Raw genomic sequence first — 23,831 nt, 5'->3', positions numbered from 1 at the left:
GGCACCATCTTGATATATAACACAGGCGCATTTATCATCTTTATCTGGTGAGTGGGGACCCAGGAGGGGAGCACAGGAAGTCACCAAGATTATATCAATGTGTCACCAACCCTGTACCTCACACTTGATGAACTTTATTGATTGCACTTTACTTTGCACATCTGTTGAACTAAATTGATTGCACTTTATTTGCTCCATATTGACACTGAGCACTTTCTTATACATGTTGTTTATGACACGTATTTGTATATCTACATTGGTGGTCCATAGGGGCAGCACTGAGTATAAATTCTTTTTGTTACAACAGCAAACCTGCCAAGAGACGGCCGCACACCAAAACTCACAGACCGGGCAAGGAGGGCATTAATCAGAGAGGCAGAACAGAGACCTAAGGTAACCCTGGAGGAGCTGCAGAGTTCCACAGCAGAGACTGGAGTATCTGTACATAGGACGACAATGAGCCATACGCTTCATAGAGTTGGGCTTTATGCCAGAGTGGCCAGAAGAAAGCCATTATTTTCAGCAAAAAACAAAATGGCACATTTGTGGGTTTGCAAAAAAGGTATGTGGGAGACTCCCAAAATGTATGGAGGAAGGTGCTCTGGTCTGATGAGCCTAAATTTGAACTTTTTGGCCATCAGAGAAAACGCTGGCGCAAACCCAACACATCACATCACCCAAAGAACACCATCCTCACCGTGAAACATGGTGGTGGCAGCATCATGCTGTGGGGATGTTTTTCAGCAGTCGGGACTGGGAAACTGGTCAGAGTTGAGGGAAAGATGGATGGTGCTAAATACAGGGATATTCTTGAGCAAAATCTGTACCACTCTGTGTGTGATTTGAGGCTAGGATGGAGGTTCACCTTCCAGCAGGACAATGACCCCAAACACACTGCTGAAGCAACACTTGAGTGGTTTAAGGGGAAACATGTAAATGTGTAGTCAAAGCCCAGACCTCAATCCAATAGAAAATCTGTGGTCAAACTTAAAGATTGCTGTTCACAAGTGCAAACTTTCCAACTTGAAGGAGCTGGAGCAATTTTGCAAGGAGGAATGGGCAAAAATCCCAGTGGTAAGATGTGGCAAGCTCATAGAGGCTTATCCAAAGCGACTTGGAGCTGTGATAGCCGCAAAAGATGGCTCTACAAAGTATTGACTTTAGGGGGGTGAATAGTTATGCACGTTGACTTTTTCTGTTATTTTATCCTATTTGTTGTTTGCTTCACAATAAAAAAAAAAATCTTCAAAGTTGTGGGCATGTTCTGTAAATTAAATGATGCAAATCCTCAAACAATCCTTGTTAATTCCAGGTTGTGAGGCAACAAAAACACGAGAAATGCCAAGGGGGGTGAATACTTTTGCAAGGCACTGTACATTGGTCCAAGCTGAGCCAATACAACTCTGCAAGAATTGCCATACCTGAATTTTAGCTTTAAAATCTTGAAATAAGTCCTAACTCAATAGGGGTAATGTATTCTTCAAACTTCTAACATTATATTACATTGCATTGACAGAACGTTGGAGAAGATTCTCCCGCCTAGTTGTAAAAAGATTGTGCGGAGCTTATTCTGTCATTTTACTAGGCTGACCTCATTAACTGTTTTTCTCATAAAGCTTGATAGCTGACTATACTGCAACATTTAATTAAAACTAATTGCAGATTTAAAGATTACTGTTAACTCTATCCTAAGCGCAGCAGGGCTGTAACCAGGCAGTATAACTGTTCACATGGAATAGAGATTTCACATGCAATAATATTCATTTAGAGAATTGCAGGCAGTTAAAACATAAGTGTGCAGTAATGTAGCCCCTTCACCTCCAGTCAGTGCTGTATTTTGGCCTAAGCCAACAAGGCCCAGGCCTAGGGCGGCACTTGGCAGGGGGGCGGCGCCGCCCCCAGCATGATCGCACATTTATCCAGCACAGCAGAGCACAGGGACAGGTAGCAGGACTGGGACTACAGGATGCGGAAGGGACAGAAGCTCTGGGCGTATCTATTAACTGGAAAAGGAGGAGGACGCAGGCGAGGTTCGGTGTGCAGGCAGCCCCGGGGTTAAAGTCTCCCACCTGGATACATGACACACAGAAAGCAGAGCTGCAGCGGGGTGCCGAGTGCGCTCCTGCACCCCGCACCACTCTAAACTACTTTGCATTTTCTGTCAGATGGAGTGAGATCCCACCTGACAGGTGACTTCTAGTCCCGGCCTCTGAGGTGACGTCATTCAAATGGGACAGGAAGGGAGCGTGGCGCCGATAAACTGAAGTAAGTACAGTAGTAGTAGTAAACTTTTCAGCAGAGGGTGGGGCACTCTGTGTAATGAGGGGATGACGGGAGAGAGGAGCTCTGCAATGAGGGGAGAATAAGAGGCAGTGGAATACCTAGGGAGTGTGGGGGGTGTGGCGCACACCAGGTAATACAGCTCCCAAGGGGGGAATACTAAATGGTTGCCAATGCAGATCAAGTCTAATGACATACGCTGTTGTCAGCTTGTCTGGTTACTCACAGTGGTGCCAGCACCTCTCAGGGCACAATTGATAAATCACTCCGCTCCTCCTACCCACCCCATAGAAAAGCATTGGGGTGGGCAGGAGAAGCGGCGTTATTTAGCAATGGTGCCTTGTGAGGTCACACTCCTCTTGCATAGGTTCTGCCCACATAGCATCATGCTGACATACACAGCTGGCAGAAAGTGGGGCACCCCAGCCTCAGCACAAATTTAAAGGGGAGAACCTGCCTGAAACTGTAATGCCGCGTACACACGACCGCAAATTCCGCCAGCAAAGCCTAATGAGAGCTTTTGGTCGGAAAATGCGACCGTGTGTATGCTCCATCGGACTTTTGCTGGCGGAATTCCAGCCAGCAAAAGACTGAGAGCAGGTTCTCAATTTTTCGGTTGGAAAAAGTTCAGATCGGAAATTCCGATCGTCTATACCAATTCTGACGCGCAAAATTCCTACGCATGCTCGGAAACAATTCGACGCATGCTCAGAAGCATTGAACTTCATTTTCTCGGCTCATCGTAGTGTTGTATGTCACCGCATTCTTGACGGTCGAAAGTTCAGCGAACTTTTGTGTCACCATGTGTATGCAAGGCAAGCTTGAGCGGAATTCCGTCGGAAAAATCTTGGATGGTTCCGCTCGTGTGTACGCGGCATAAGACCTATATTAAAGTGGAAATTTAGTCCTGAGATTTAAAATGTGTGGACAGGCAGGGATTTTATGGCAGAAGAGACATGCTTTGTCTCTTCTGCATTAAAGTTACTTACCTGCCTGTCCGTTGCTGTACAGTGCGCCATGCACACCCTCTGCAGTGCCCGCTCTGCTCCATGGGCGGTCGGATGTAAACAAACTCTGCTGTCCATTTACACCCGACTGCGATCTGATCCGATCTGCCCAGACAGAGGGAAGCCGATCCCCTTCCATTTGTTTTTAGCGGACTGGATTGGATTGGAGATTGCACCTGCTGCTCCATAAAAGAGAATGGAGGGTCCAATTGGGTCCGCCTGAAAAACAGACAGGCAGATCCAATTGGACTGCTCATGTGAAAGGAAGTGGTGGGACAAAACTAGATGAGGGGGGCGTCCGACGGAAGGGAGGGCGTCCGATCTTAGTCTGGCCTAGGGCAGCACATAACCAAAATACACCACTGCCTCCAGTGGTGTCACCGCACCAGGATGAACCTGAGGGACACACTGATGATATTAATGTATAAAACCTACAAAGAGGCACATCATCATTTGCACTAACACGCATCGCATACATGTATGTTAGTATGAAGCTGAACTCGGGGCACAAAAATATTTGTTTAACTACTTCAATACCGGGCACTTTCCCCCCTTCCTGCCCAGGCCATTTTTCAGCGCTGTCACACTTTGAATGACAATTGCGCTGTCATGCTACACTGTAACCATGTGAAATGTACAAAAAAAAATTCACACAAATAGAGCTTTCTTTTGGTGGTATTTAATCACTTCTGGGTTTATAATTTTTTCCTAAAAAAAAAAAGACTGAAAGTTTTGAAAAAAATAAAAGTTTTTCTTAGTTTCTGTCAGTAAACTTTGTAAATAAGTAATTTTTCTCCTTCACTGATGGGCACTGATGAGGCAGCTCTTATGGGCACTGATTAGTTGGCACTGATGAGGAGGCACGAATATGCCGCACTTATGGGCACTGATAGGTGACACTGGGGCGGACTGACAACTCATGGGGCTCCCAGGCAATAGGAGATTATGGGGCCACACGGTATACACACACACACAGTATACAATCACACAGTATACACATACATGTACACACAGTATACACAGACATGTTTCTATTGGCTGAGAGGGTACTGGAGAGGTGGGGCAGCTATAATCTCTGGATTTTTAGACCAAAAGGATGTTGGTAAGGGACATTTCAAAAAAACAACAGATTTTTACATACTTTCCCTAGTTTTACTGAGGCTGGCAACTCTGATGGGGCCCCCTAGTGGCCCGGGCCCTCGGGCAGTGCCTGAGTGGCCGAATGGTCAGTCCGCCCCTGGGCACTCATGAGCACTGATAGGCGGCACTGGTGGGCACTGATGGGTGGCACTGGTGGGCACAGATAGGTGGCACTGGTGGGTACAGATAGGTGACACGGATAGGCGGCACTGATGGGCACTGATGGGTGCCACTGATGGGTGGCATTGATGGACAGCAGTGATAGGTATTGATGGGCAGCAGTGGTGGACAGCAGTGATAGCCAGCACTGACTGGCATCACTAATGGGTACTGATTGCTGGCACTGGTGGGCACTCACTGCTGGCACTGGTGAGCACTCACCTCTGGCACTGTGGGTGCTTTATTGTAATCAGGGCACTGATTTTCAGTGCCCTGATAACAAGCCTAGATGTCCTCTGTGAGGAGATGCCGCTGATTGGCTCTCCTCTCCTCACACTCTGTTAGTGTGAGGCGAGGGGAGGCTATTACCGGCATCTCCGTGTTTACATGTGACCGGCTCTGATTGGACACAGCCAATCACATGGTTAAAGAGCCACGGCTCTTTACGTGTCCTAGCAACGTGGCGAGGCCGCAATCGCTGCGCTGCGAGCCCCCGGGGCGCGCGAGAGCGGCTGTTCTGGGCGCCATCATATGACGTCCACCCAGAACGAGAGTCGCACCGCCCCGCCATCATTTGGCGGCAAGTGGTTAAATATATTGTTCAATAGGCACAGAGGATGTAAATCCACTTTGTGTGCACCTAATGCCTTTGGAAACCCAGATATTATCTTATAAGAGTAGCAGGGGCATCATCATTGTGCTGTACACACCTTGTGCAGAGAGCAGAGCTATGGGAGGGGCCCAACAGACTCCACCCAGTACAGGCTGTCTGCATTAAACTACAGGAGGGGGCGGAGACAAGACCAGTCACCCTGCACAAGGAGAGAGAGCAGCAGTGAGCGGTCTTTATTACAGGAATTTTCTGCACAGCTCTGCATTTCAGCACAGATCTGGAAGAGATACACAAAGGACACCAAGATTCAAGAACACGGGACTTGGTGATTTGCTTATCCCGGACTTCACCTTTAAAAAGGAACTGCAGTCTGCTCACATAATTTGTAGTAAAAAACATCTATGCCATTCTGAAGCTTCCCTCCAACCACTTTGCATATTTTATATATACTGTGATTCTGTACTTGCCACAAATATGCTGCAGAAATCTCCCTCCACTGAGTCTGGCTGCATCCATTTTAACTGTGGGCAGCTGAAGCTGCTGCCTGTTCACTTCCTGGATTTACACAGACACACAGAGGTACACCTCCAGCTCTGCAGCTCTCATTGGCCCTCTTATGACTCCCCCCCCCCCTTCCTGGAAAACTCTCACGAGAGTGTGAAAAAGAGCTGTACATGATGTCATAAGCCTAGGCTTTTTACCAGACAAGAAACAGGAAGTGGGCTGTATAAGGTATTTACTGGCAGAAAAAAAAATGTTTTACTATCCAAAGTTAAAATAACAAGGGCAGAAGATTTAATAGATGGAAAGATGAAAAAATGACTGAAGGTCCGCTTTAAAGTGGTTCTAAAGGCAGAAGGTTTTTATAATCTCAATGCATTCTATGCATTAAGATAAAAACCTTTAGTGTACAGCAGCCCCCCCCCCCAATACTTACCTGAGCCTCATCTCGATCCAGCGATGTTGCACGAGAGACTCAGCTGTCCGGGACTGACTGGCTGAGACACAGCAGCGGGCGCCATCGGCTATCAATCAAAGTCATTGATCCAATGAGGAGAGAGAGCGGGGCTGCGCTATGGCTCTGTGTCTGAATGGAGCTCTCCAGCGCCACGGTAGCTCATTGAGAACTACAAGGCGACAGCCGCTAAGGCTGTCGGGACTTGTAATTCATTCATACACAGAGCTCTGTGAACTCCAGGAACTTCTCCCTGTACTGCTGCCACAGGGAGGGAGGGCAACTGCGGCACTGGGAACATGTTACACCCTAAAATTGAGTGGAACATGTAACATGTTCTCAAAGGTGAACTTACCCTTTAACACATTTTTAACAGGATGAAGAAGGATACAAAATAATCATATTTCTTCTTAAATTTAGGCCAATATGTATTCTACAACATATTTTTGGTAAAAAGAATCCCAATAAGCGTATATTGGTTGGTTTGCGCAGAAGTTATAGCGTCTACAAACTATGAGATAGATACTGGAATTTTTATTTATTTTATTTTTTTATACTAGTAATGGCGGTGATCAGCGACTTATAGTAGGACTGCGATATTGCGGCAGAAGATCTGACACTAACCAGTGCCACTAATACAGTGATCAGTGCTAAAAATATGTACTAATGCCACTGGCTGGGAATGGGGTTAAACATCTAGGGCGATCAAGGTGTTAAATGTTTGCCTAACATGTGTTTTTGTGTGTACTATGTGTGCTGTTTTTACTAAAGGATGTGTTGGATGTTATTCCCTGCTTTGCAGGGAAACAAAATCCAGCACATCCCCGTTGACAGCACAGAGCTGTGCCTTGTTTAGATAGATAGAACTCTGTTCTGTGTCTCTCCTTACCAATCAGCAGGTGCTGGTGGACATCCATTGGCTGGCATTCGCTGATCTAATCACAGCAGAGCATCGATGCCGGTGGCGCGCGTCCCCTACCCGGAAGTGTTGGATCACGTACTAGGTATGTGATCTGGCACAGGAGAGCCATACTCATACGTGAGGTGGTCGGCAAGCAGATAAAATTTCACCAAGACCTGCTACTTCAGGGGAATCCCAGAGGTGTGGGACCTAGAAAATTACAACAAGTACGATTTTCAACAACAAAATCCCACAAAATTAGAATTTTGTTCATTCAAGAACTTTTTCCCATCATTGCGGGGTTCAATAGGGAGCCCCTGGTCAGACTTTAGAGGCACAGCAAACCTAAGGGAATATAGTCAAAATTATAATATAATAAACTTTATTGAATACAAATGCATACATAACAAAGGCATCGACAAAAAGTTATAAAAATCATCCATATGGGAATATACATGATACGAGCCCCGATGCGTCTACGCGTTTCGTAAAAAACTTCGTCAGGACACATTCAGGTTTCCATTAATAAAAGAAAAGGTCTCACTTATGCGGAGGCTTTCATGAGTTCAAATAATAGTTCAAATTTTTTGCTGTAGATGTCAAGATCTTGTCAATAAAGGTAGGTGACCATCAACTGTCTCCATATACATCCAATCTCAGGGTTCATATCCAAAAAAGAAAGAACCAAAAAGTTGCCAATACGTTCCATCAATTTCAGGGTTCATTTTCAGCAAAGAAAGAACCAACAAGTTGCCATTATGTCAGTCATAGAAGGGCACCAAGCAGCCCATAGAGCATAGCTGCTCAATAGTCCATGTGGAACCGTGCGAATACACTAAGAGAGGTTATAGTTAGATTAGATGTATATACCCAGGAGGATACAGAGATGTTCCTGACGTACTAGGTATGTGATCTGGCACAGGAGAGCCGCTCTTTCTCCGTACTCATACGTGAGGTGGTCGGCAAGCAGATAAAATTTCACCAAGACCTGCTACTTCAGGGGAATCCCAGAGGTGTGGGACCTAGAACATTACAACAAGTACGATTTTCAACAACAAAATCCCACAAAATTAGAATTTTGTTCATTCAAGAACTTTTTCCAATCATTGCGGTTGAAAGTGATAGTTGATTTGACCTAGTCACCTACTAACAATAAGAAATCGAACATAGAATTCAAATTTTTTTTTCATGAATTTCTATATCTGCATGCCCAAAATCGGAATTATTGACCATGTTCTTCATGTCTCAGTGATGGACACCACCCTCTTTTAGGGGCACACAGCCACAGAGGCCCACTACAAGCAAAGTCGATCACATTCTACCCATACACGGCACGCTATGTACTCTTCAAGTTACTGCAGAATTGACAGGTTGACTTGAACACAATGGACAGGCGGAGGGTCTATCAAAGAACGTTCTGGCTTGAGCGCAGAAAAATATCCCAACGCCTTGAAAGCCCAGAGATGTAAGGAAGAGTTCAACTTTGAAATGCGATCCTGCACTGCACATGCTAAATCAAAGGCATTAATATTTTATGTAGAAAAGGGAAGCTCTGGCTTCGGAATCAAAAACACGGGCGGCATGTTAATGAAAAGAAAATAAGATGCAGGAACCCAACCAGCTTTACTGACATCCCGATATAAAGAGTGTGGTGGTGTCGTGCCGGGAAACTGGAGGGGACCTGTCAAGATGGGATCAAAGTGGGGTGGCCAATCAGATATTATTAAACAGATATATTATATACTCGCAGCAGGTTCTGCAAATCTTCTAGCTTTTAGCAGACAATGATGTTCTTTTTAACATTCGTTTTCTGATTGTTTTTATGATCAACAATCCAGCGAATAAGGTCGTTTTTTTTAACCTCACAGAATGTTAATCTTAGCAGCCCATATAGATATCATATAATGCAGGGGTAGGCAACCTTAAAGAGGTGGAGATCTACCTGAACAAGATGGGAGAAGTCAAAGATCACCGAGGACAGTGTCGCCTCCTCATACTTGATTTAAACGTCTAATTTCCGTAGTACCGTGTCGCAAATCACGTGCAATGCATGGCAATCATAGGTTTAAATCGGGTGGCGAGGAGGCAAGAGATCACCTACTCACCATCTGTTAAATACACTCGGATCCCTTTTCAGAGGAGCAGTAGTGCCTGCTGCACTTGTGAATGAGCGCTTAGTTGCATTTGGCAATGGCACACTTAGGGCTCGTTCACACGTAAAGTTGGGGGGTGGTAAAACCCTAAGTTTGAGTCGCGGTTCAGTGTGAAATCAGCCCTATACTATTAATGCCCAGTGTATTGCTTCCCACTGACCTGAAGATCTCTTCTTTCCTGCTGCTGGCACCACTCTGGAGACCGCTAACCGGGATAAGAGGTGGAGTGCAGTTGGTATCACTCCACATGGGACAGGACCCGGCACTACAGAGGAGGCATCGGGTTATGCGGCTCTTGCTCCATACTACAGCTCCAACTTTACAAGTAGTCCCTCTGTATTGCACTCTGTTTGATGCTCTGGAATGGTGGGTCAGAAAGCGCAGACCGTGATCTACCAGTCACCTTTCCGCGATCTACCAGTCACCCGTCCACGATCTATTGGTAGATCGCGATCTACAGGTTTCTGACCCCCAGTGCCTTGAAAAGGTATTCATACCTCTTGAAATGTTTCACATTTTGTCAGGTTACAACCAAAAATGTAAATGTATTTTATTGGGATTTTATGTGATAGACCAACACAAAGTGACACATAATTGTGAAGTGGAAGGAAAATGATAAATGGTTTTCAAATTTTTTTACAAAAAAATATCTTAAAAGTGTGGGGTGCATTTGTATTCAGCCCCCCTGAGTCAATACTTTGTAGAACCACCTTTCACTGCAATTACAGCTGCAAGTCTTTTTGGGGATGTCTCTACCAGCTTTGCACATCTAGAGAGTGACATTTTTGCCCATTCTTCTTTGCAAAACAGTTCAAGCTCTCAAATTGGATGGAGAGCGTCTGTGAACAGCAATTTTCAAGTCTTGCCACAGATTCTCAATTGGATTTAGGTCTGGACTTTGGCTGGGCCATTCTAACACATGAATATGCTTTGATCTAAACCATTCCATTGTAGCTCTGGCTGTATGTTTAGGGTCATTGTCCTGCTGGAAGGTGAACCTTCTCACCATTCTCAAGTTTTTTGCAGACTCTAAGGCCCCGTACACACGGGCAGACTTTTCACCTGGACTGGTCCGACGGACTTTCCGGCGGACTTTAGATGGACTTTTGATGGACTTCCGAATTACTTTTTAACGAACGGACTTGCCTACACATGATCACACCAAAGTCCGACGGATTCGTACGTGATGACGTACACCGGACTAAAACAAGGAAGTTGATGGCCAATAGCCAATAGCTACCCTAGCGTCGGTTTTTGTCCGTCATACTAGCATACAGACGATCGGTTTTCTGGGTCCGGCGGAGTTACAACGTAAAGATTTGAAGCATGTTCCAAATCTAAAGTCCGTCAGATTTTTGACTGAAAAAGTCTGCTGAAGGTCCGATGAAGCCCACACACGATCAGATTGTCCGCCGGACTCGGTCCGTCGGACCAGTCTGGTCGAAAAGTCCGCTCGTGTGTGCGCTGCATAACAGGTTTTCTTCTAAGAATGCCCTGTATTTGGCTTCATCCATCTTCCCATCAATTCTGACCAGCTTCCCTGTCCCTGATGAAGAAAAGCATCCCCACAACATGATGCTGCCACCACCATGTTTCACGTTGCAGATGGTGTGTTCAGGGTAATGTGCAGTGTTAGTTTTCTGCCACACTTAGCGTTTTGCTTTTAGGCCAAAAAGTTCAATTTTGGTCTCATTTGACCAGAGGACCTTCTTCCACATGTTTGCTGTGTCCCCCACATGGCTTCTCGCAGACTGCAAATGGGACTTCTAATGGCTTTCTTTCAGCAATGGCTTTCTTCTTGCCACTCCTCCATAAAGACTAGATTTGTGGAGTGCATGACTAACAGTTGTTCTGTGGACAGATTCTCCCACTTATTGGCTGCTTCTCTGATTAATGCTCTCCTTGCCCGGCCTGTCAGTTTAGGTGGACGGCCATGTCTTGGTAGGTTTGCAGTTGTGCCATACTTTTTCCATTTTCAGTTCATGGATTGAACAGTGCTCCATGAGATGTTTAAAGCTTGGGATATTTTCTCTCTGACCTGTCTGGTATGTTCCTTGGCCTTCATGATGCTGTTTGTTCACTAAGTTTCTCTAACAAACCTCTGAGGGCTTCACAGAACAGCTGCATTTATACTGAGATTAAATTACACACAGGTGGATGCTATTTACTAATTAGGTGACTTCTGAAGGCAATTGGTTCCACTAGATTTTAGTTAGGGGTATCAGAGTAAAGGAGGCTGAATACAAATGCACATCAGACTTTTCAGATATTTATTTGTAAGGGGGGAAGAAACCCACCAAACTCCGACAAAGACATCACACACCCACTACCGTGATGTCCAGGGAAGCCAGACCTTACCATTCTTCCAGGGGCAACACCGGTTCATTTAGGTGAGCTTATACAAAGGTAGGACCGCATCCATTATGGCTTCCCAGGACAACACTGCAGAAGGAACAGCAAAGGTCCAATAAAATTTATTTTTTTAAATGTAACTGCCTACTCCCAAACTGTCATTTGAAGTAAAACACATAGCCAAGTATTATTCTACACATTTTTTTTATTGTGCCTTTGAAAAAGAAAACAAATAAAATTAGACATGTTATCTGCCAATAGAACTTAACCAAAAAGTGCATTCTATGCATCCAAAAATATAGAAAATATAACAAATCAAATCATTATTATTCAACCAAAAAAATAATGTCAAAGCAATAACTCCAAGGCCAATAATAAATAACACGTTATCTCCTCCAATTTCGCAACATGTATGGTTGATGAACGGCCGCTCAGAGACAAACTAAAAAAGCGTGAAATGAAAAGCGCGAAATGAAAAGCGCGAAATGAAATGCGCGAATCAACACTCACCAAACTTCTACTAACACGAAATTGCAGAAGGAGCCCAAAGGGTGGCAATAAAGAGCTGAAAAATCATTTAGTACGTCATTACGTTCATGATTGTTGGCCAACAATTGTGTGCCGTGTGTATGCAAGACAAGTTTGGGCCAACGCCCTTTGGACAAAAGTCCACGGTTTTGTTGGCGGAAAGTCCGATCGTATGTACGAGGCTTAAGGCTTCATGTACACCAGGGATCGGCAACCCTCTGAATGTCCGGCCCGTCGGTGCCCGTGATTAATTCACGGGCACCTGGCCTGCAGACATTTTCGCCACTGTCCTCTTCATTGGACAGCGGGGAGCGGCTGCTATCACAGGGCTGGATGGGGGCGGGGGCCAGTGTTTTTGCGTACACTGTGTGCTGCTTTCACTGGGGAGGGAAAAAAAATCCATCACATCCCTGCTGACAAAGATACAGGACGGAGCTCTGCATATGTAAACAAGGCAGAGCTCCATCCTGTGTCTCTCACTGAGGATTAGCAGGTGCCAGCAGACATCCATTGGTCGGCACCCACTGATCATCTTCTGCTGTGACTAATCACAGCAGAAGTAGTGCTCTGGCAGCACGCTTGCACCCCTTACCCAGGAGTGCAGAATCACATATATATATACTGTATATGATTCTGCACACAGTGGCCGCCCTGTAGCAGATAATCTACTATAGAGTGGTTGCAGTAGCGGCCGGTCAGTCTGTCACCAGGCCCGCACTTATTCTATCTAGGTCGCGGGCAGAGCTTCCTCCGGGCGGCGTCTCCTCCTCCTGGTGCTTCAGGGCGGCTTCCCCTGTGTCTTCTCCCTCCTCCTCCTCGGCGTCCAATAGGATCGCTTTTCCTCTTGGCCACTCAGGTGATGGGTCTCAGGACCCACTTACTGATTGGTCTGGAGGAAAATCAGGAAGACAATAACGAATGATAATTCGCTATTGTCACACAACTGGGTGGGCTCAGGGCACAGTGCTCTGCGACCCGAGCTTACCCTTTTTTGAAGCCTATTGACCAGAGGCTCTAATCACTTACTTCTAAAAAAACAAAAACATTGGAATCCATGCTTCTGGTGCCCCGCATGTAGATTAGGGGGCCAGACGCATGGATTAGGAGGGCGGCGTATGGACGGGTCGCCACTGAGTGGGTGGCAACTGGTTAATACAGGAGATAAGAAATAAGCAGTTTAGTATCGTTGGGCGCCTTCATGTATCCCCATAAGGGCTAATTCCAAGGAAAACAGGGATAGACATTTGAACCCTAAGATCAATCATATCAAAAACATCCGACCAGAAAGCAGTGAGTTTGGGCCAATCCTAGAACTTGTGGAGATAGGAACCCAGGTGAAGGCAACATCGTGGGCACATAGGATTGCGCTCCGCATAAATTCTATGATGTCTCAGGGGAGTATAGTACACTCCATGTAAAAATGTGGTTTGTATAAATGTATCCTTGGAGGACTACCAGTTTAGGGTATATTGACCTGTTTTCTAACAGTATAGTTGGGCAAATGCAAAAGTGAATAGGCCCACGCTGACCGTTTTTCATGATGGTAACTCAATACCGTTACATCACCTGTTGGGCTCATGCCAAGCAAAACTGAAATAGTTCTCAAACAATAACAAGTTTGAATTACATCCTCAGTTCCCCTTCCTGCAATAATGACCTTGTTTGCACATCACCCTGCAAAAACCACGGCCAATAAACTTTAACTATCGAACAGAGGATATTCAACATCCAGCTTTCAAACTGTTGATTTTCTGAAGTTCTTATATGGTGTCTCAAACATGGGAAATTCAGAATAGGCACATAATATACAGTGGGGAGAACAAGTATTTGATACACTACCGATTTTGCAGGTTTTCCTACTTACAAAGCATGTAGAGGTCTGTAATTTTCATCATAGGTACCCTTCAATTGTGAGAGACGGAATCTAAAACAAAAATCCAGAAAATCACATTGTATGATTTTTAAAAAATGTATTTGCATTTTATTGCATGACATAAGTTTGATCACCTACCAACCAATAAGAGTTCTGGCTCTCACAGACATGTTATTTTTTCTTTAAGAAGCCCTCCTGTTCTCCACTTATTACCTGTATTAACTGGACTTGTTTGAACTCGTTACCTGTATAAAAGACACCTGTCCACACTCAATCAAACAGACTCCAACCTCTCCACAATGGCCAAGATCAGAGAGCTGTGTAAGGACATCAGGGATAAAATTGTAGACCTGCACAAGGCTGGGATGGGATACAGGACAATAGGCAAGCAGCTTGGTGAGAAGGCAACAACTGTTGGCGCAATTATTAGAAAATGGAAGAAGTTCAAGATGACGGTCAATCTCCCTCGGTCTGGGGCTCCATGCATGATCCCACCTCGTAGGGCATCAATGATCATGAGGAAGGTGAGGGATCAGCCAAGAACTACACAGCAGGACCTGGTCAATGACCTGAAGAGAGCTGAGACCACAGTCTCAAATAAAACCATTAGTAACACACTACGCTGTCATAGATTAAAATCCTGCAGCGCACGCAAGGTCCCCCTGCTCAAGCCAGAGCATGTCCAGGCCCGTCTGAAGTTTGCCAATGACCATCTGGATGATCCAGAGGAGGAATGGGAGACGGTCATGTGGTCTGATGAGACAATAGAGCTTTTTGGTCTTAACTCCACTCGCCGTGTTTGGAGGAAGAAGAAGGATGAGTACAACCCTAAGAACACCATCCCAACCATGAAGCATGGAGGTGGAAACATCATTCTTAGAGGCTGATTTTCTGCAAAGGGGACAGGACGACTGCACCGTATTGAGGGGAGGATGGGGGCCACGTATCGCGAGATCTTGGCCAACAACCTTCTTCCCTCAGTAAGAGCATTGAAGATGGGTCGTGGCTGGGTCTTCCAGCATGACAACGACCCGAAACACACACCAGGGCAACTAAGGAATGGCTCCGTAAGAAGCATCTCAAGGTCCTGGAGTGGCCATACAGTCTTGAGACCTGAACCCAATAGAAAATCTTTGGAGGGAGCTGAAAGTCCGTATTGCCCAGCGACAGCCCCGAAACCTGAAGGATCTGGAGAAGGTCTGTATGGAGGAGTGGGCCAAAATCCCTGCTGCAGTGTGTGTGCAAAACCAAGTCAAGAACTACAGGAAACGTATAATCTCTGTAATTGCAAACAAAGGTTTCTGTACCAAATATTAAGTTCTGCTTTTCTGATGTATCAAATACTTACAGTATCTCACAAAAGTGAGTACACCCCTCACATTTTTGTAAATATTTTATATCTTTTCATGTGAAAACACTGAAGAAATTACACTTTGCTACAATGTAACATAGAGAGTGTACAGCTTGTATAATCGTGTAAATTTGTTGTCCCCTCAAAATAACTCAACACACAGCCATTAATGTCTAAACCGCTGGCAACAAAAGTGAGTACAGCCCCAATTGAAAATGTCCAAATTGGGCCCAATTAGCCATTTTCCCTCCCTAGTGTCATGTGACTTGCTAGTGTTACAAGGTTTCAGGTGTGAATGGGGAGCAGGTGCGTTAAATTTGGTGTTATGATCTCACTCTCTCATACTGGTCACTGGAAGTTCAACATGGCACCTTCATGGCAAAGAACTCCCTGAGTATCTGAAAAAAGAATTGGTGCTCTACATAAAGATGGCTTAGGCTATAAGAAGATTGCCAAGACCCTGAAACTGAGCTGCAGCATGGTGCTTTAACAGGACAGATTCCATTAAGAACAGGCCTCGTCATGGTCGACCAAAGAAGTTGAGTGCATGTACTCAGCATCATATCCAGAGGGTGTCTTTGGGAAATAGACTAATGAGTGCTGCCAGCATTGCTGCAGACGTTGAAGGGGTGAGGGGTCAGCCTGTCAGTGCTCAGACCATATGCCACACACTGCATCAAATTGGTCTGTATGGCTGTCCTCCCAGAAGGAGGCCTCTTCTAAAGATTATGCACAAGAAAGCCTGCAAACAGTTTGCTGAAGACAAGCAGACTAAGGGCATGGATTACTGGAACCATGTCCTGTGGTCTGATGAGACCAAGATAAACGTATTTGGTTCAGATGGTGTCAAGCGTGTATGGTGTCAACCAGGTGAGGAGTACAAAAGCAAGTGTGTCTTGCCTACAGTCAAGCATGGTGGTTGGAGAGTCATGGTCTGGGGTTGCATAAGTGCTGCCGGCACTGGAGAGCTACAGTTGATTGAGGGAACCATGAATGGCAACATGTACTGTGACATACTGAAGCAGAGCATGATCCCCTCCCTTTCAAGACTGGGCTGCAGGGCAGTATTCCAACATAAAGACCCCAAACACACCTCCAAGATGACCACTGCCTTGCTAAAGGAGCTGAAGGTAAAAGTGATGGACTGGCCAAGCATGTCTACAGACCTAAACCCTATTGAGCATCTGTGGGGCATCCTCAAACAGAAGGTGGAGGAGAGCAAGGTTTCTAACATCCACCAGCTCTGTGATGTCGTCATGGAGGAGTGGAAAAGGACTCCAGTGGCAACCTGTGAAGCTCTGGTGAACTCCATGCCCAAGAGGGTTAAGGCAGTGCTGGAAAATAATGGTGACCACACAAAATATTGACACTTTGGGCCCAATTTGGACATTTTCACTTAGGGGTGTACTCACTTTTATTGCCAGCAGTTTAGACATTAATGGCTGTGTGTTGAGTTATTTTGAGGGCACAGCAAATTTACACCGTTATACAAGCTGTACACTCACTACTTTACATTGTAGCAAAATGTAATTTCTTCAGTGTTGTCATATGAAAAGATAGAATAAAATATTTACAAAAGGAGGGATGAGAGGGATGTACTCACTTTTGTGAGATACTGTATGTCATGCAATAAAATGCAAATTAATTACTTAAAAATAATACAATGTGATTTTCTGGATTTTTGTTTTAGATTCCGTCTCTCACATTTGATGAGTACCTATGATAAAATTTATAGACCTCTACGTGCTTTGTAAGTAGGAAAACCTGCAAAATCGGCAGTGTATCAAATACTTGTTCTCCCCACTGTATATATATATATATATATATATATATATATATATATATATATATATAAAAATAACACACAAGCATACCTTAAAGGATAAGTTCCCTTATAACAAAAATAATAACCCTATAACTCTGAATATGGGTGTAACATGCAACGTTACAAAAGGTGAAATTATCCTTAGGGCTCCTTTCTAGACATGTGCATGACTAAAAAATGTGTTTTGTTTCTTTCGATTCATTAATCTACTTATTTAAAACTAGTTATCTAGTTTTGTTAAATTTGGTTGATTCGTTTAATTCGTATTCGTGATTCGTATTCGGAATTCATTTTATGTCTTTTTATCAAATTTTCTTTGAATTAACCGCTTGCCGACTAGCTGCCGTCATTATACGGCAGCAGGTTGGCACTGCTGTACGTCGGGCGATTTAACATCAATAGGGGGAGCCAATGCACGTAGCCAGCACCCGCGATGTCTGCCGGCCACCCGCGATCACTCCTCTGGGAGCCAGAACGGGCATCTGTCAATGTAAACAGACCGTTCTGACAGGGAAAAAGAGAGAGATCTGCTATTCCTAGTGATCAGGAACAGCGATCTCTCTCCTTCTCCAGTCAGTCCTCTCCCCCCACAGTTAGAAACACCTCCCTAGGGAACACTTAACCTCTTGATCGCCCCCTAGTCCAACAACTTTAGAGTGCAACTTTGAAGCAACTTTGATGCATCTTTGGATGGGTGCGACTTGGATGCGACTTTGACCAATGATAATGGACAACTGTTGCACAACTGTCCCATGTAAAACATTCAGGTGTGACTTTCATGTGACTTTTGAGCCTTTACATTGACATCTATGGCCCTTAAGTTGCATAAAAGTTGGTCCAAAGTAGTGCATGAACTACTCTGAAGCCGATTTATATCCTATGTGGTTATTGAGTAATATATTAGGTTCATGTTTTTGCTAGTTTAGCTTTAAGAAGACAGAAAGGAATGTAACACAAATAGGTAGCTACAGTTCTTTTGGTGCCTCTTTTAAAAACAGGAATATTTACATATTTAAAGCTAAATTTAGATTTAGATAATAAAAAATTATATTTTAAATTATATATACTGTTTTGTTATTATAAGATTCAATAAGAAATGTATTGAGCCATAAAAAGTAATACTAATGCAGTTATGCATTAAAGATAATTAAATCATTTTTTAAACGCACTAATGCAAGTACTTGAAAGCTTGATATCATCCTCTGTAAAGTACATCTCAGCTTGGAAGATAGGGCAGTTCAAGCAGCCAATCAGGATTTGCCGCATGTTCATGTGCTGACAGGTGGAGAAATCAGAGTGAACAGAGGGATGAGCTCAACAGCCTGCTGCCACCCCTTCACTGTCCAATCAGAAGCTAGGGAGGTGACCAAGCTGTAATAGAGAGAATGAGAAAAGTCAGATCACCAACCTGGCTATGCTGTCTGGCAGGGCTGTGCAAATCCCAGGACTGGATGGCCAGCAATACAACTCATTTCACAGACAAAACAGCTCCCTTCTATGTAATTTAAGAGTATGTTTAGCTGTTTGCCAGGAGTTTGGCTTTAAATGCATATCTGATCCTGACAGAATGTTATTATAAACCTACACAATTTATTGTTCTGAAATACATACAGTACACGGTTGTAAAAATAAAATATCAGCGCCCTCAAAGCAAGAATGATGGAATCTTAATAAACTCCTGATGTGAGCGTTGTGCAGCTCAGTGAAATAAAAATCTCTTCCTGCTTTTTTTCCTGTGTCTCGGCCCGCGCCACATGTTTAGTCTGCGTTTCCTATCCAGATGCACTTCCCCAAGAAAACAACAGAGAGGTACATATGTGAGCAGGATAACCGGGACATTGGTGGAGGCCAGGCCAGCATGGACCTTCATGTCTATCCTTCAGATCTGTGACAGAATGTACTGATACACCATATTACCAAAAGTATTGGGACACATGCCTTTACATGCACATGAACTTCAAAGTGGTTGTAAAATCTGTACAACACCGACGTCATAGGTGCATGCACACTTTAGAAAGGCCACGATCGTGGTGTTTCTAAAGGGATCGCGCCGTGACTGGCGGCTCCCGCGCGCATACGTGGGAGTGACGTCACATGACTCCGGACAGTCACAGAGCCGGAGTCCGCGACCCCAGAAGGAAAAGGGCTGAAGATGGACGCTTCCAGCCAGTGGTGACATCGCAGGCTTCGTTTTCAAGTATGTGACACATAATGGGCTATTATGCAATGAATAGTAGCCCATTATGCTTTACCTTTGCAGGGAACTAAAGAGGAAGTAAAACCCATCAGGGTTTACCTCCTCTTTAATGGTATCCCAGTCTTAGTCCGTAGGGTTCAATATTGAGTTGGCCCACCCTTTGCAGCTATAACAGCTTCAACTCTTCTGGGAAGGCTGTCCACAAGGTTTAGGAGTGTGTCTATGGGAATGTTTGACCATTCTTCTAGAAGCGCATTGGTGAGGCCAGACACTGATGTGGACGAGAAGGCCTGGCTCGCAGTCTCCACTCTAATTCATCCCAAAGGTGTTCTATCGGGTTGAGGTCAGGACTCTGTGCAGGCCAGTCAAGTTCCTCCACCCCAAACTCGCTCATCCATGTCTTTATGGACCTTGCTTTGTGCACTGGTGCTCAGTCATGTTGGAACAGGAAGGGGCCATCCCCAAACTGTTCCCACAAAGTTGGGAACATGAAATTGTCCAAAATGTCTTGGTATGCTGATGCCTTAAGAGTTCCCTTCACTGGAACTAAGGGGCCAAGCCCAACCCCTGAAAAACAACCCCACACCATGATCCCCCCTCCACCAAATGATTTGGACCAGTAAGTAAGTGCAGAGACAGCCCTTAATGCAGGGCACAGGGGCGCCGCCCCCTAATCTATATGTGAGGCGCCAGACACATGGATTCCAATGGGGTTTTTTTAGAAGAACGTGATTAGAGCCAGAGGCTGCGCCCTGAGCCCACCCAGTTGTGTGACAATAGCAAGTTAATATTCTCTATTGTCTTCCTAAATCTCTTCCTGGTCAATCAGGAAGCAGGTCCCGAAACCCGTCACCCGATTGGCCGAGACGAGAAGAGATTCTATTAGCTGCCGAGGTGTAGGAGGAAGGAGACGCAGGGGAAGCCGCCATGAAGCACCAGGAGGAGACGCCCGGAGGAAGCGCTGCCTGCGACCTAGATGGGGCAAGTGCAGGGCTGCTGACCGACCGGGGGGGAGGGGGGTGCCTGTGACCCGACCAACTGATGGGGGGGGTGTCAGTAGTGGGTGGATTGTTTTCTGATCCCCCCCCCCAAAAAAAAAATATACCACCAGCCGTCATTGAGTAACTGTATGTTTTGATAAATCTTTTTGTTTTGTGTTGGATAGATTAGAAGAGGGTAGAACCCCTTTAAGGTTTTTATTGCTGCCTTTGAACCCACTCATACTCTCTATTTGTCCTGGTGACTATTTTAACCGAGATAGGAAAAGGGGGAATCACAAAATATTACAGTTGTCACTAGAATAGGAAGTGAGGGTAAATCCTACATTGGGGATGCCTGTTGTGGTCAAGGCCACCATTAGAAAATATGGAGTCCTGTACAGCCTACCTTTAAGGGACCCTCAACATTTCCATCGGACAAGTTTTGACAATCTCCACCAGTCCACCTACTTCCCCTGCCAGCAGTCATTAATCTAGTGTGCTCTACCCTGGGCACCATGCCTGGCCGCCCAACCTGAGCAAAGGCCCCACAGCCCGAGCTCCTTCATCCCATCCGGCGATTGTGGAAGCGGGAGCTCATTCAAGCACCAACCCAGGCAAGCAGGAGTCCCTTAACTGAGCCATATACACTGTACTGGGGTCAACCACAGGCAGCCATGCCAGGCCTGGACTCTCCTGTTGACCCAAAGGGGCCTGGTCCTGGTCCTGGTGCCTAAGAGGGGAATTCCTCCCACTTTATAAAGGATTTTCTCTCATTTCCTGTTTTATCTTCATCTTTGCAATGGGACACAGGCAAAAAAAAATATCCCTACTCTAGCTAAAGCTAAACAAAGGGTTTGGATGTATGTAGACTTTACATAGGCTGCTTCCACATTGAGGAGTTTTTTTGAAACGATTTTTGCGTTAAAAAGAGCGCCAGAAAAATTCAAGAAAAATGCTTTGCTTTAAATTCTACTGTATGTATGTGTTCACACTGGGGCGTTGCGCTTCTGTTGCAGTGTAAAAAATCCTGCTTGCCACATTTTTTGGAGCATGTTTAGTCAATTAAAATAACTGCACCAAAAATGCACCTCCCCATTGAAACCAATGGAAAATGCATCAAGAACGCCTCAAAAATGCCTAAAAAACGCTTTCTCTATGGGTTTTTGGTGCAGTTTTTGAGTCACATGTCCTTTAAAAAATGCACCACAAATACTGCATAAGCATAGCAAAAATGCTCCATTAACACATAGGCGTTTTAAAGGCAGTTTTGATGTGAACCAGTGTAAAAGTAGCCATACAGTGCCTTGAAAAAGTATTTATACCCCTTGAAATTTTCCACATTTTGTCATGTTAAAACCAAAAACATAAATTTATTTTATTGGGATTTTATGTGATAGACCAACACAAAGTTTCACATAATTGTGAAGTGGAAGGAAAATGATAAATGGTTTTCAAAATGTTTTACAAATAAATATGTGAAAAGTGTGGCATGCATTTGTATTTAGCCCCCTTTACTCTGATACCCCTAACTAAAATCTAGTGGAACCAATTGCCTTCAGAAGTCAACTAATTAGTAAATAGAGTCCACCTGTGTGTAATATAGTCTCAGTATTATTACAGCTGTTCTGGCAAGCCCTGAGAGGTTTGTTACAGAACCTTAGTGAACAAGATAAAGTTGTGGAAAATTTTAAAGCATGGTTAGGTTATAAAAAAAAAATCCCAAGCTTTGAACATCTCACTGAGCACTGTTCAATCCATCATCCAAAAATGTAAAGAGTATGGCACAACTGCAAACCTACCAAGACATGGCGTCCACCTAAACTGACAGGCCGGACAAGGAGAGCATTAATCAGAGAAGTAGCCAAGAGGTCCATGGTAACTCTGAAGGAGCTGCAGAGATCCACAGCTCAGGTGGGAGAATCAGTCCACAGGACAAGTATTAGTTGTGCACTCCACAAATCTGGCCTTTATGGAAGAGTGGCAAGAAGAAAGCCATTGTTGAAAGAAAGCCATAAGAAGTTCCGTTTGCAGTTTGCGAGAAGCCATGTGGGGGACACAGCAAACATGTGGAAGAAGGGGCTCTGGTCAGATGAGACCAAAATTGAACTTTTTGGCCTAAAATCAAAACGCTATGTGTGGCAGAAAACTAACACTGCACATCACCCTGACCACATCATACCCACAGTAAACATTGTGGTGGCAGCATCATGTTGTGGGGATGCTTTTCTTCCGCAGGGACAGGGAAGCTGGTCAGAGTTGATTGGAAGATGGAATGTGCCAAATGCAGGGCAATCTTAGAAGAAAACCTGTTAAAGTCTGCAAAAGACTTGAGACTGGGGCGGAGGTTCACCTTCCAACAGGACAATGTCACTATATAAACATCATAATGTACATGAGGCATCCATGAGAGGCCTAGTACAGCTTGTAGGCCTACAGCCCTCAGTGCCCTGGTATCAGAGGGCCCCTGACAGAAATATTTCGGTGTATGACCCCCTCTTCCCGTCAGATGAACCTTGGTGGCTTTAGGAAAGAAATGAGCGGCAGCGCAAGGTCTATCAGCCGCAGACTGTCTCCAGCGCCATGTTCTGAATGGCTGCTAATCAGGATTCCTGTAACACTATACACCATGCCGCAAAGATTAGTCAGAAATCATAACTGTCTGTTCTCCACTCGTCTCCACTTCACTTCCTCTGATAGCTGACTGCAGGAGAAAGAAAATACACAAAGATCAAGAGGATCCACGTGTTTATTTATCACAGACAGTGGCTGGTTCTGTTCCTTGTAGAACGCGATACTGTGCAGAGACGTTTCAACACACTGTCAATGCCAGAAAATCATGACATCATTCTACCAATTAAAATGTATTCATTTTATTTATTAAATTCAAAAAGTGAGATATGGGATGAGTGTCAATGGTGATCAGCAGATCATTTCTCTGGGATTCAGCCATTCAGGCAGGTGGTAAAATGGTCCTTTGGACACCTTAGCAAATCCCTCTGTCCCGCTTTCCTTCTGTGTTGTCAATTTTTTTGGTCGAATGTATGGACCTCTTTAAACAGAAGTGTACTTCCAATAAGACAAAGGGAGGTGGCATTGAGGCTGGATTGTTCATACCGGACACTCCGTCCTTACTGCAGCTCAGTATACACAGGGCAGAGTTACCAAGCTGGTTGCTAGGATGCAGGCGGCTGTGTACCACAGTATGGTTGTTATGGTTCAGACTTTGCCAGTGTCCTAGCAACACTAGTGTCCAGTGTCCTAGCAACCAGTTTAGTAATGTTGCCCTGTATAATGGTGGTTGTTATGGTGCGGTCCATGCAAGCATCCAAGCAATAAAATGGGAAGTGGCAAAAATCAGGTAGCATCCTGGGGGATTAGAGTAGTGTCAACCTGGGAAATGGGACAAGCAGCAATTAACCTAGGCACACCCCTATCTATATAATATGTACTATTTAAAGTAGAACTATAGACAAGTTTTTTTTGTGTTATTTGGATAGAGTAAAGGAGGGTTATAACC

The 23,831-nt window shown here is 44.7% G+C and overlaps 1 protein-coding gene across 1 annotated transcript in view; it reads right to left on the bottom strand.

Annotated features, from left to right (window-relative positions):
- FRMD6 (FERM domain containing 6) overlaps positions 1–23,831 on the bottom strand; it is a 250,182-nt gene that overhangs the window by 140,892 nt on the left and 85,459 nt on the right. The gene's annotated exons all lie outside the window — the stretch shown is intronic.

The sequence above is a fragment of the Aquarana catesbeiana genome, linkage group LG13 (assembly GCF_042186555.1).
Source record: "Aquarana catesbeiana isolate 2022-GZ linkage group LG13, ASM4218655v1, whole genome shotgun sequence".
In the NCBI taxonomy this organism is placed as follows: Eukaryota; Metazoa; Chordata; class Amphibia; order Anura; family Ranidae; genus Aquarana; species Aquarana catesbeiana.
This window is presented reverse-complemented; position numbering and strand designations above follow the sequence as displayed.